The sequence below is a fragment of the Lucilia cuprina genome, chromosome 5, assembly GCF_022045245.1.
Source record: "Lucilia cuprina isolate Lc7/37 chromosome 5, ASM2204524v1, whole genome shotgun sequence".
In the NCBI taxonomy this organism is placed as follows: domain Eukaryota; kingdom Metazoa; phylum Arthropoda; class Insecta; order Diptera; family Calliphoridae; genus Lucilia; species Lucilia cuprina.
The window spans coordinates 20,607,759-20,621,842 of NC_060953.1; the positions used below are offsets into that span (position 1 = coordinate 20,607,759).

Here is a 14,084-nt window from a genome sequence, read left to right on the forward strand (position 1 = left end):
ACACTATATATACATACTTTATTGTGCCTTAATATTTCTAAGTGTCACACACGGAATGACAAACTATCAATGCCGGTTATGGAGCGTATATCTAAATCTACTTCCGAGCAAAACAAAAGTTTTTAAGAAAATAACAATTCATTAAACTTACCAAAACTTAAAAGAACCTCTATGCAAATGCATTTTTGTAGTTAGTAACTCAAACTAACTTTTAACTAGTTTCTTTTCGAATCAAAGAATTTCCTACAAAATAGCATCGATTTGTTGTTGCATATTTTGTTATAAATGCATAAATTGCATTTAAAAGCAAGTAAGTATATACTCTTCACCATGGTGTGTTAAAAAAAACAATCAGTACCAAAAAGTCCTCTTTCACATAACTTTTCAAACATGCTTAAATTCATGTTTCTAGATTGTTATGTTTGTCATGTTTCAATGTTATAGAAAATTTGAAGAACGAAAAAGTACCCAAAGGATTCCTTTAATTCAGATTCTACATATCCAATTTTATATATTTAGGTTCAGTATTATAGAAAATTTAAAAAGGAACTTTTAAAAAACAAAAAAAGTACAAAAAATTTCACTTTTTCCGACTCTCACAAAATTCCTTCTCTACATACTTAATTTCATGTTTCTAGGTTCAATATTATAGAAAATTTAAAAACTACCTTTTGCAGAACCAAAAAGTACAGTGGTCTAATCTGGGCTCCACATACTTTAATACTCATTACTGGCTTAAAAATACAAGTATAGCGATGAAATTTGACATAAGTAAGTTTCTTACTATCCAAAACCTCTTTATGCAATTTTATGCGGATCGGTCCATAATTGACCCTACACCCCATATAAGGTCCCCTTCAGAAAATGACTTTAATGCTCATTACAGACTTAAAAATGGGAATATAGCGATGAAATTCGACACACATAAGTTTTATGGAAGCCAATATCTCTCAACCAAATTTTATGTATATCGGTCCATAATTGACCCTACCCCCCATATAAGGTCCCCTTCAGAAAATGACTTTAACGCTCATTACTGGCTTAAAAATGGAAATATAGCGATGAAATTCGACACACATAAGTTTTATGCAAGCCAATATCTCTCAACCAAATTTTATGTATATCGGTCTATAAGTGATTATAGCAATGAAATTACACAGAAGTAAGATTTACACAAGTCAAAATTTACCAAATTTTATGTGGATCGGTTCACAATTGACCCTTCCCACCATATAAGGCCCCCTTTAGAAAACGACTTTAACGTTAATTATGGGCGTAAAAATACTAATATAGCGAAGAAATTTGACATAAGTATGTATCTTAGGAACCAAAACCTTTCCACCAAATTTTATGTGGATCGGTCTATAATTGACTCTACCCTCCATAAAAATACTTTAACGCTCATTACTGCCTTAAAAATATGAGTATATCGATGAAATTTCACAGAAGTAAGTTTTTCACAAGCCAAAATCGCTTTACCAAATTTTATGTGGAACAGGCCTTAATTGACCCTAACCTCAACATAAGGTCCCCTTCAGAAAATGCTTTAAGGCCCATTACTGGCTTAAAAATACGAGTATAGTAATAAAATTCGACTCAATTAAGTTTCTTGCCAGTCAAAAACTCTTAACTTAATTTTATGTGGATCGAGCCTTAATTGACCTACCCCCATATAATATCCCCATCAAAAAAACGAGTAAAGCAATAAAAAACGAGTAAACCGATGAAATTCGATATAAACCTGACCTGTAGTAACCAAAATCGTTCTACAAAATTTTACGGAGATCGGTCTATAATTGGCGCTACCCCCATATAAGGTCCCTTCAATAAATGACTTTAAAGATCAGTACTGGCTTAAAAATACTAGTAGATTTATGAAATTCGACATAAACTAGTTTCGTGTAAGCTAATATCTCTATCTCTTTTATAGGAACCGAAATCTTTCTATCATTTTTTATGAGGATCAGTCCCCCATATAAATTCCGCCCCAGAAAATGACGCGAAAAATACGAATACCGCAATGCAACTCGACATAAAACAATTTTGATTTAAACTCTCACTACCATATTTTATGACTTTAATGCTCCTTAATGGCTTCAAAATACAAGTAGATCGATGAAATTTTAAACAAATAAGGAACTGAAATCTTCCAACAGACTTTTATGAGAATTGGTCCATATATGTATGTATAAATACCCCTACTCGCTATAAAAATTAGCACTGTCAATAGTAAAACCCCCATCAATGGACCTCTTTCAAATGTTACCCTGATGTTCTTATTAATATCGATATATAATAATAAAATATTCAAAATATCAAAGTTAATTTATAGTGATTTGATGGTGGGTATAAAAGATTCGGCATAGCCGAATATAACACTCTTACTTGTTTTAAATTTTTTTTGCGCATAAAAATTCTTGCCCTGATGATTAGCTATTTCTGGGGATTATTAAACATTATTTTTCTAACTTTTCCGTCGAAATAGATAATCATCAAAAATGATAGACATGTCAAAAGACTGAAATATAATTTATAATCACAATTTTTTTTTAATAATAATATTCGTACCATTTGTACGTTAATGGCTTTTGAACGTATATTCTAGGAGACATACTTTTGTTTACAATTTCTTATTACATTGTTTTCAAAATTAGAGTGTGCTCGAAAAAAAGAATTATTAAGTGTTTGGGAATAAAAGTGAAATGTCGTTCTAAATTACATGCTTTTTTTCTTGTCATTTAATAAATTTCTGTTCCACATTTATTTGCAATGTGGCGAGTGCACGCCGTAGATCAGAAATAAGTTGAAAGCATGAAAACACTAAAATGCATACTTTTAAAATAGATATGGGCTTTAATGTATTGCACGTAGCATGCCAAGCCAAACCACAGTCTCTCGCACTGCCTGTATGTACTTTGACTGCACATCCAAATCAACTACACAAGATAAATGTGAAAAAATGAGAAATAAAACAGTAGAATAAAACAACAAATTTTTTTTGTGTATGTACGTACAATCGAAGTAATTCATCATTTCCGACCATTGTCTAAACTTACATACATATGTATGTAATTTGTATAGATACATTAGGGGGTTTTTATGAAAAGTTATATTTTAAGATCTATAATAAGAACTATGTTTCAACAGCTTTAAAGTAAAAGAATATTCATACCAGATATAAATTAGTACTTTCTAGTATTTTTTCTCCTTAAAGTATACCATTAAATATAAAGTCAAATATAATTTCTAAAGTTACATTTATTTATGCATGTTTGTGCGAATAATTTTGACAAGTAAAAGTGCAAAATTTTTATTTTAGTTAAATAAATATATGAACAGAAATATGAAACAGAATTAGAACTACACTAGTTGACAAATTATATTTTTGTTTGCTAATGAAATTAAACATACATATGTATATATATATATATATTTCTGAATAAGGCGATTGTTCACAATTTAATTGTTCAGAATTTATGGAATATTCATGTCCATAAATTGTGAACAATAGCGAACGGATTTATTAAATGCGCAATGTGTTTGTGCAAGTTTGCCAGTCAAAATAGTCGCTCAAACTTATAAGGGTTGTGCAAATCAATTCCATACAAGTCAATTGCTGGAATGGAAACATGCACATTTTTCGTTTCATTTAAACGTTCAAAACCCTCGTAAACTGTGAAACCTGAAACCATTCTAGCAATTGACTTGTATGGAAATTCATTTGCACAATTCTTATAAGTATGTATACCCGCCATCAAACTGTATGCTGCAAAAGGGATGCTCGCTCTCCTATAAACTTTTGGAAGATTTTTTTGATTCCAAATTCATGGCTGAAATTCGTCTTAAAATACTGTAAAGATATTTTGACTCGTATGGAACATACTAATGTCGAATATAGGGTAAATTATTAACCGATCCTCATTCAATTTGGTAGACAACTTTAGCCCTTTATTTATTTTTATTCGAGCTTCAAACAGACTGATATACGGACAGTCATGGCCAGATCTTAATCAGAATCAGATCAGAATAAGAACACGGCACAAATTACGGATCTTAATTTATCCCTCATAATCTATTTTTATATATCATATAAATATTTTTTCCAAAAACTCTTTGAATTTTGAGTGATAAGCATGACATCTATTTACAAAGCTTTAAGATTATTTATATTAGATGTTTCTAAAAAATTTACACTTTTTTATAATTTTCCTACATTTTTTAAATATTAATTCTGGACTAAAATTTCATAACATATCAAGAGCGAAATCGTTGTAAACTAGTGTCATTATAGATATCATAATACTTTTAAAATACTAGTCACAAAATTCAAATTCAAACTGGTTAAGTTCGTTAAAAATTAATAAAGTTTTACGAAAGAAATTTAGGTCTCATTAAAGCATAAAGGATTTTTTCCAAAATTTTGATTTTTATGTTCACGTTTACGAAATGAAACGTTTAATTGAAAATTAAATAATTATATAATTAATTGTTCTTATGTAAAACAGTATACATTTTTTACTAAAACTTCTTGAAATTCTCTTAATTAAAAAATCATACTCCCTAATGTAAGCATGTATGTATGTATACTGCCCTCGTTTTTGGAATGACTGTCTATTCTACCGGCTGTCTATCTGTCTGACAAGATATGTATGTATATGTGGTTTAACAGCAGGAATAGGAGATGGGAAAATAAATCTGAATTGTAGGAGTGAAGGATATTAAAAATTGTCTGTTATACATTGTATGGCATATTCATGTTCTGTGTATGTGTGTATGAGTAGTATTAAACTTACCTTAAAATGTAAAATATTTATGTATATTTATTCCCAAAAGTGGCTGTAATATAATCCAGATTTATTGTGTGTCGAGATGCTGTTGGCTTGATGCACGTTAGGCCGAAGGCTATAAGAGTATTACCCAGCTTTTTTTCTATTGTTTATGTTGTTATTATTATTGCTATTGTTATTGCCTGGGCCAAAAGCTATGGCCAACGCACACAGACATACGTTTGTAACTATGTGCAATTGCAATTTCAACACATACACACTCACTCTCATGCAAATTTGAAATTGTGTAGAGTTTAAACCGTCGACACATATGCAGATCCACTATCTAACAGAGGAAAACAAACACAGACATTAAAACACTTTTATTGCCGAGTATTTACAATTATTTTATTTGCCAAAGCAATTACAACAATATTAACCCCACAGAAAGGATTAGGAGCGATGCAACTCCTCATCCATATGCTAGAACTAAAGACATGTACAAACGACCACCAACAGACCGACCGACAATTATACGACTCAATGTACGACCGACCGATAGATAGATTGATGATGCTATAGAACAACTAAAAACTGCAACAGCAAGGACTTACAGTAATTGCAGTAGTTGTTCTAGTGGTAGTAGAGAAATTGTTGTAGCAGTATTAGTGTAGCAGCTATCATAGAAGTCATAGTCATGCTTACTCTAAACTCCAAAACCACAGATTTATTTGATTTTCTTCTCAACAAATACAATTTATTCATACACTCGTGCATACACAAGGAGATTTTTAATTTGTTTTATACACAAACATTTACGAGACAGACACTCACATTCTGTAGCTATACGAGTAATTTTAAATATGAGATTCTTTTATTATATCAACGTTAACAAATTCTGAAAAATTAAAATTACTACTGACTCCCTCGCCCGATGGTATTGATTATTTACAAATTGCATATGATTCAGTCTGTCAGTCAGTCTGTGTGCAAGTGTACGAGTATTTTTGCTCCCACTTCTGCTCTTTTCACTCACAAACTCACTTATTTACTCTTTGGTTAGTTGTACCTTTTAGTGCATGTATGCATCGACAGGCAAAAAGAATGACACCGATTGTGTATAGTGGGAAACGGAAGTACCCCAAATAAAATGTATAATTTGCGAAAATAGAAGCAAACTACGAAAATGCCTCTAATTTAAAATACCCGCGAGAGAACAAACGGTTGTGCATTTTTATTTCATTTTACATAAACATTCGATGGATGGATGTATGGATGGCTTTCGACAGGAGCTGTTTGTTTTTATTTGTTTTTTCTCTTTAGGTTTCACAAGGAACATTCGAACAAACACGTTTAATGATGCACGCAAAAAGAAAACAAAACAATTTGCAACCTGTTCAAAGAACATCAACAAACATCAATGGCTTCCGACGGATACCATGCGACTCAAAACTAAGACAGTAACTGAATTCACTTTCTGCAGTACCTGGATTAGGTCACCTCCAATGGAACTGTGTGTCTGTCTGTGTGTGTGAAACATGTTATTGTTGTTGTTTCCTTTTCCATTTATTCCTTTTAACGTCAACTGTAAGTTTAACAGGAGACACTGAAGCGGAACAACATTGTATGTAATATGTATTCGCTCACTTACTCACAATAGGAAAATTTATTACAACACAATTGTATTGGCTACACAAGCGGACAGTGTGTGTTGCTGGAGAATGTTTCATTGCCTCTTTGTTCCCGCACAAACATTTTTAAATTCTCACGGCTGCTATGTTGCCACATACATATGAATTGGTGATAAATTTAAAGGATACTGTTCATTTTAAATTTCACAGGTTTATAATCGATTTGAAAAATTGTGTTTCCTCCCCAGTTATAGAATCATATGCTTAAAAGTACTAGATAAGGTTTGATTTGCAGAAACAAATAAACAATAAACACTGAAAATAATCCAAGCCTTGTATACACGAAATACTATGTCATACATTGTACGAAATGCTTATTCAGATCTTAGTTAAAAAGATAGGTATAGCTAGATAACCATCTGGGTAAAATATACAACTTGAATGTGAATTGAACAAATGTATGATTAAACTTATATAATTTTGTACGGGTACAAGTATATCTTAAGATATTGTAAACCGGATAAGGAGAAACTATTTCATATTTTGGCTAATATTTGCAAATATATTTAATTTAGAGTATAAAACGCTTAAGGAAATGTCAAAACCGAACGAAAAATCTTTCAAGTGCTTATGAACATCCGAAGAAACTTTTAGGTGGCTATAATGTAATTCAGTGCTCAAGTACAAACAACTTAAGCCCATTTGCATATTTATGTGCAAATGGGGTACACTTGAACCCAACTGGGTTCTTTGGAACCAGTTTGTTAGTTCTAATATTCATAAAAAGTCGCCATAATTGGTGGTTTTGCTCTTTTGTAATACTCCTTCAAGTGAAAATTACTACTCAATTAGTATTTTTATGCGGTTTTATTTCTAAAGATACCAAAAAATAAAATAAAAAATTTTTGCAAACAATTCAATATGAAAGTTTGAAGAAATTCTGGTTCTATTCGTATCACCAAGGTCGACATCATTGATTTATTGTGTCCAAAATTCCATTTAGGTACATATTTCCATTTCGTTATAAAAACATTTGCCGTACGATAAAACAAATATTAAACTTATTGCAGTTTTTAAATTTAATAGACGTGCTTGCACTATCCCTTTTCATTTGAAGGGTTATGTATGAAAATATCGTTTTTATGCAAAATGTTTCAAAATTATATTTTAATAACTTAAATTTTTTTCCAACACATGTCAAATAACTTCATTTAACTTTCATTTAATTCGGTTATTGGGCAAATATATGGACTTATAAATTTTGATAGATGAATTTACGTCTACTTCAAAATCATTTTTGTAGATTTTAAACGTTTTATTAGTAATTACACGTTAATTTTGATCTTCAAGTCTTTTTCTTAGGGGGAGTTTATGTAGGGGCTAGGGTCAAATGTTGTCATTCATTGTTCTAAAAAATTAATTTTTGATGTTTTTTGTTGACATTATAAAACATTAAACGTAATTATGAGCCTAAAAGCCCGATTCGGGGGGTACGGTTTTATGGGGGCTAGGAGAAATAATGGACCGATTTCAACCATTTTCAATAGTGTTCATCCTTGAACCAAAAAAAGAGTATGTGCCAAATTTCATCAAATTATCTTGAAAATTGCGACCTGTAGCGTGCGCACAAGGTTTACATGGACACATAGACAGACGGACGGACGGACATAGCGGGTCTAGAACCAATATTTTTGGATGTTACTATAGTAACATCCTACAAGATATAGGACTATAGTGGTGTAGAATATAATTAATGTATGTTTGTACCTTATAGAAGGCTATACTACTGAGCCGATCTTCTTGAAATTTTTACTGTGTGTTCCCCTATATCTGGATAAAACAAAAGGCTACTGTTTGTTTTGAAATTTTGAGTGGGCGAGATACCACGCCCATATGAAGAAAAATCCGTATATTTGATATAATATAACACTTAGAGTCCTAAAATATTTTCGGAGCCACTTTAGTGTCAATATTATTATTTGGAGAAAAAGTGGGCGTGGTAACTCCCATATAAATTAAATACAAAAATTCCTTAACCTTGAAAACTATTACAGAAATAAATTGGCGGACAACCCATGAGGTGAACCACCCCCCCATATTAATAATATACAAAAATTTGTATATCTGGGAAACTAATAGAGCTAAAATATGCAAATTTTAATTGCAGAAATTTGATATTCATGTGAACATTTAGAAAATAACAGGCGGACAATCATGGGGGGCTTGGAGCCCCTATATGAATTAAAGAGAAAAAATCGTATATCTGAGAAACTATTGGAGCTACAATATGCAAATTTTAATTGAAGAACTTTGATATTCATGTGAACATTCAGGCGCTCCCAGATGAATTAAATAAAAATATCGTTCATCTGGAAAACTAATAGAACAAGATTCTTCAAATTTTTTCTGAATATTTTGGAGAAAAAGTATTGTGAATTAAAAAAAATTCGTTTATCTGAGAAACTATTAGAGCTAAAATCTGTAAATTGTACATGAAAAACTTAGACATTTATATGAACATTTAGAGAGTAACTGGTGGTCTTTAAATGGGGACTTGGCACCGCCTATATGAATTAAATACAAAATTTCGTTTAACTGAGAAACTATTAGGATTTTTTATAATTTTTCATCGATTACATTAAAATCTTAAGAAACATTCGAAAAAATTTGTGAATTATAACAAATTATATATATAGAGAACTATTATAGTTAGAATCTTCAAAATTATTAAGTGGGTTTTTTAATTATTTTGCTTTTAGGGTAGCAAAGCACACTGGGTATAGCTTGTATGTTATAATTTCTCAATGGTTTTCTACAAACTTTTTCGGTTATTCTAGTTTTACTTTAACGTTCTCTCTGTTAACGTTCTTAACATGAATGTTTAAATTTTTGTTTTTAATCCCCCTTATTAACAACAACTTTTTATTTTATTTTCAATTTAAATTATTTCGAACAAATTATTTTTTAAATTGTTCTAAACTTAATTTTGAATGTGCATGATTTAAGATAATACATACTCAAGAAAAACTTGTGTGATGACATTGGACTTGCCTCCTTTTTACGCTCGCTTACAAATTTTACTTACAAAGAAGTTGTTGAGTAAGTTGTTCTGTTTTAAAAAATAAAAAAGAGCCAGTAAGAATACGAACCAGGGATTTCGGTTTGTTAGTTAAATTTTCCACTCACTGCTGCACTGCCTAGCTATTTAATTGTACATCAAATAACGGTTTTAATATACAAATTTAATTATACCCTACACCACTTTAGTGGGGAGGGTATATTGGGATTGTGCTGTATTTTTAATGCTCAATAATATTGGTCCTATACCCACCTTAAAGTATACCAACCGGCCCATGTAAACGTTGTAATCAAACTACAGGTCGCAATTTTGGAGATAATTCAATGAAATTTGGCACATGATCTTCTATTGTAACAATGACGAAGCTAGCACTGGTCTATTATTTTACCTAGCCCCCATACAACTGAATATAGTTTGTAAACCTTGTAATCAAACCACAGGTCGCAATTTTGGAGATAATTCAATGAAATTTAGCACATAATCTTTTATGGTACTGTAGACGAAGTCTATTGAAAATAGTCCATTATTTCACCTAGGCCACATGTAACTAAACCCGCCAAATAGGGCTTTTAATTTCAAAATTATGTTTAATACACTCGTACCTCGACAAAAAGGTGCAAAACCATGTTCTATACTAGCTTTGATGACCTTGTTGAATTTTATAATTATAGTGCCTCTATACAAAGTCCCCATCATAATTTTACTTAAATATCCACAGTTTTATTAAACAATAAATAGCTTAAGTATATCTGAGGCAAGGTACAATTCAACTTCAATGATTTATTATGCTTTAAATAAAATCACATTTTATTCGTATACAGTTGTAGGGTATTATATGGTCGGCCTCGCCCGACTATAATTTTATTCTTGTTTTGTTTTCTTTTTTGTAAAATACAGTTCTTAAATCGCAATCAAATAAAATATGCAAACAAAATGACAAAGCCGAAAATTATATAGGTACTTCCAAATCAGATTAAAAGAAAATCATTGCTAGAATACTTCAAAGTAATAAAGACGATAAGTCATTGAAAAGCAATTAATTATTCTCGGTATATTTTTATATTGAATTATACTAAGAAGGGGATCCTGTATTAAAATTTCCGTATATAAAAGCAATATTTGTGCCAAATTGTGTATGGGTATCTTAATTTAGTAATATTATGTTATGTGAGCATTTTCAATATCAAACTGCCTAGGCCTTAGGGCAATGATGAATATTTTGAGTGAATTTCGTTTATTTCTGTTACTTTGTTTTAACGTGACGTTGCATTTTCCATATGAATGGAACACTCAAGTTCATATATATCGGAAAATACGGCAGATAGCAATCCTCAACATTTCTACGCGTACTTTTAGTATAAAAATGAACATGTCTGAAGAATAAGTGGAGTCGGTAAAGTGTTTAACTTAGTGTGAAATAATATGTAAATTTACAACTAAAATTTCTAAAATTTTTGGACCAGTCTATTATGATTTCAAGTATATCTGTGTTTGATGTGAATACTTACATACATAAAGGATTTTAATACCTGCTCAACAACACTTTTTTCATTAGATTTTATAGTGCTTCAATTCTGTAGGTTTCCAAATACGAACCGTATCCACCGTTTCTCTTTATTTAAATACATACATATATCATTCTGTAAAAGTACTCTACGAGTTTTGCGCACAATCATTATCAACATTGTGTTGAAGTTTTGGTACGTGAAAGTATTTACGGAGCATTGATTTCGTTTTGTTTTGTTTCATTTCCATTACTTTCGCTCTAAACGTGCCGTTATTAACTATTTTCTTTGTTTTGTTTTTCTTTTACTTGAGTTTTCTTTATAAATTGATATATGTATTTACCGAAATGTCTGGATACAGATGTTCATTTTCTTCGGGAAGGAGTTTCAATGCATTTTTTATTTTATACACAGACATACATATGTACGTATGTATGTATTAGATTGCATATACTTATAAAAAAGTAAACCAAATGAATGGTATAAATGAATAAATATAAATGTTAACCAGTTAAGAGAGATTATAAATTGCATACTTAAATTAATATATGTATGTATGTCCATTTAGTAAAATATCTTTAAAATTCACATGAAAATGAAATTTTTATGAAAAATTTATACCTTTAGAGAAGATTAAGATATAGCATTAGACCTAATGCTTTATATAAATGGTACCAGTGTAAATGAAACGGCAATATATTGACGTAAATATGTATGTATGTATTCATGATTTGAAGTAAACTACATTTTAATAAACACACATCCATATGTTTATACATTGTACATATGTATGTAGCTGTAAAGTTCATGCAAATATTTTTTTCATGCTTTTCAGAGATTTTCGGTATGTGATACCGATACCTTATTCATAACAATTTCTAAAACATTTATTAAACAAATTTTGTATTAAAAATTGTTTTATAAATCTGTGATAAATTGTTAGGAATAAGACCCTTTGTATTTTATTTTTCAACAATTAATCGATCCGAGGTATCATTGTACATAATAGGGAATAGTAAATCGATGATTATTAATCGATTATTGCTATAGAATATCGATTGTTTTATAATCCATTCTACACTACAAATTTTATACTAAAATCAACAATCTGCTCTGCAAAATAAAAACATGATTGTACTATAGAATGTACAATTTTAGTTCACGATTTCACTTGCGTCTTTTTTAAAATGTTTTTTTTTTTAAATTTAATTAATTATCCAATTTTAAATTATTTTTAAAAATCTCTCTCAAATATGGCAAAAATTGGTCAAATTAGTTTCTAGCCTCCATAAAAAAGAACAACAACCTATGTATATTAGCTCCAAGAACAAAGTTGCGAATTTTGCCCGTCCCCCACCTAGAATTGTTCTCTGGATTGTAAAACTATATCATACAAAAAATTTGGATGATAGGATAACGTTAACAGGTGCCGCAACGGCTCTAAAAATATCGTTTTTTTTTTGTTTTTGTCCATTATGATATTATAGTGCATCTAAGTTCTGTCAAATTAAGTTTATATATCTTAAATTTTCCTGTAGAATAGTATACTAAAGTCAGATTTGAAATATGAACAGCAGTTTTCGGGAGTTTTAGACCATATTATGTTAGGAATATTAAAGTCTCCTAAGACAATAATTAAGTCATCGGGTTTGGATAAATTTACTACGAGCTTTATCGCTGTAGAGTGTCGTCTATAAAAAATGTTGCACAAAATCGATATTTTGCCCGCAGATATGCAGATGAAGGAGTTGAAATTTAAAAAAAAAATAATTACGCCAATATTAGCGCTGTTCCAAAAACTGCCATAAAAAGTATGATATCATAATTTCAAAAATATTGCGTGAAGCCTAATATATATTAGTAAAATCGATGTAGAATTTTAGAAGATATAAGCATTTAAAATTGTTTCTAATGCATAGAAAGAAAAGTCTCACGTACGTGGGCTTGAACTAAAAAACAAACAAAGCAAGAAACAAAACAAAAATTATACAACACAGAAATCCAGTGATGCTACATATAATCTTAAAAAATATTAAGATTTTTTTATGCATATATATTTTTATAATCTGAATTTTTAATTTAATTTCGATTAGGGAGGCGGAGCTCCCTTTATGTACTCTAGTATCTATAATTACTTGAATATTAGTATTTGCCCTTATAAGATAACGCTAACTTGTATGATTTTTTTTACGGCCGTTTCAAATTTCCAATCAAAGTATAACAAGTAGTCCGACTCTTTGACAGCAGTATCTAACTCTAAGCATGTGTTAGTGAAAAAGTACCTAAATCTAAATATGTGTTAGTAACAAAAATGTGTATTTATTGGTGCATTCTAAATACACAGAGTTTTATAAAAAAGTTACAATTTTAAATTTGTTCGAATTTTAAATACCAAAAATTTAAACTCTGTTTGTAAAATAAAATTCAACAACAACAAAAATGAAATGTCAATAAATTAACAAAAAAAAATTTTCCAGTTCATGAAAATTAAACAAAATTTTAAATTAAAAGTTCTTTAAAACTATTTTAAAAAATTTCGCGTACGATCCTTAAAAGTGGCCAAAAAAGTAAGTTAAACATTTGAGTGTTTTGACAAGTTTTAATTTCTCACAAGAGAGTCGAATTCACACGGTACTCGTAGATGTGAGAGAGTAATTTCTTATATGCGAGAGTCGGACTACTTGTTATACTTTGTTTTCAATATAAGTTTTTTGAAACTTTGTTAAACAAATTTTTAGGAGATCTCATAGGGATTTATGGACAATAGATAAGGTAATTTAGCGGTAAAAAAATAGATCCATATATCATATAGTTTAGCTCTACCTGCGATTTGAACTCGGCGGATATCGGGAAACTCTATTTTTTTTTGAAAAAAATTTAGAAAATACGTATTAATTATTTCCTTATGTACATTTTAAAGTTTAGACGTATTGTGAGAGAGTCGGACTTTCACCAGTGTGTTTAATTCTCACAAAACTGTATGGAAAGGATATGTTATTGTTGTAGAACAATGTCATAGTCAAATTTCTTATTATTCTTTGTTTACAATGTGGAACAGTAAAAAATTAATACGTATTCTCTAAAATTTCTCAGAGTTTAAATC

At 30.1% G+C, this 14,084-nt stretch overlaps 1 protein-coding gene across 5 annotated transcripts in view; it reads right to left on the bottom strand.

The window, feature by feature from the left end:
* LOC111679046 (MOXD1 homolog 2) overlaps positions 1 to 6,206 on the bottom strand; it is a 73,201-nt gene extending 66,995 nt beyond the window's left edge. For 2 of the 5 annotated variants that reach the window (XR_006941031.1, XM_046951961.1), the window contains exons 1-2: positions 5,836 to 6,206; positions 4,794 to 5,112 (exon numbers count right to left, since the gene is read on the bottom strand). The gene's annotated coding sequence lies outside the window, so the exon portion shown is untranslated. Of the gene's footprint in view, positions 1 to 4,793; positions 5,113 to 5,802 lie in introns of all 5 variants that reach the window. The other 3 variants (XM_046951963.1, XM_046951962.1, XM_046951964.1) reach the window with 3 other exon arrangements.
* Between the last annotated feature and the right edge of the window lie 7,878 nt (positions 6,207 to 14,084).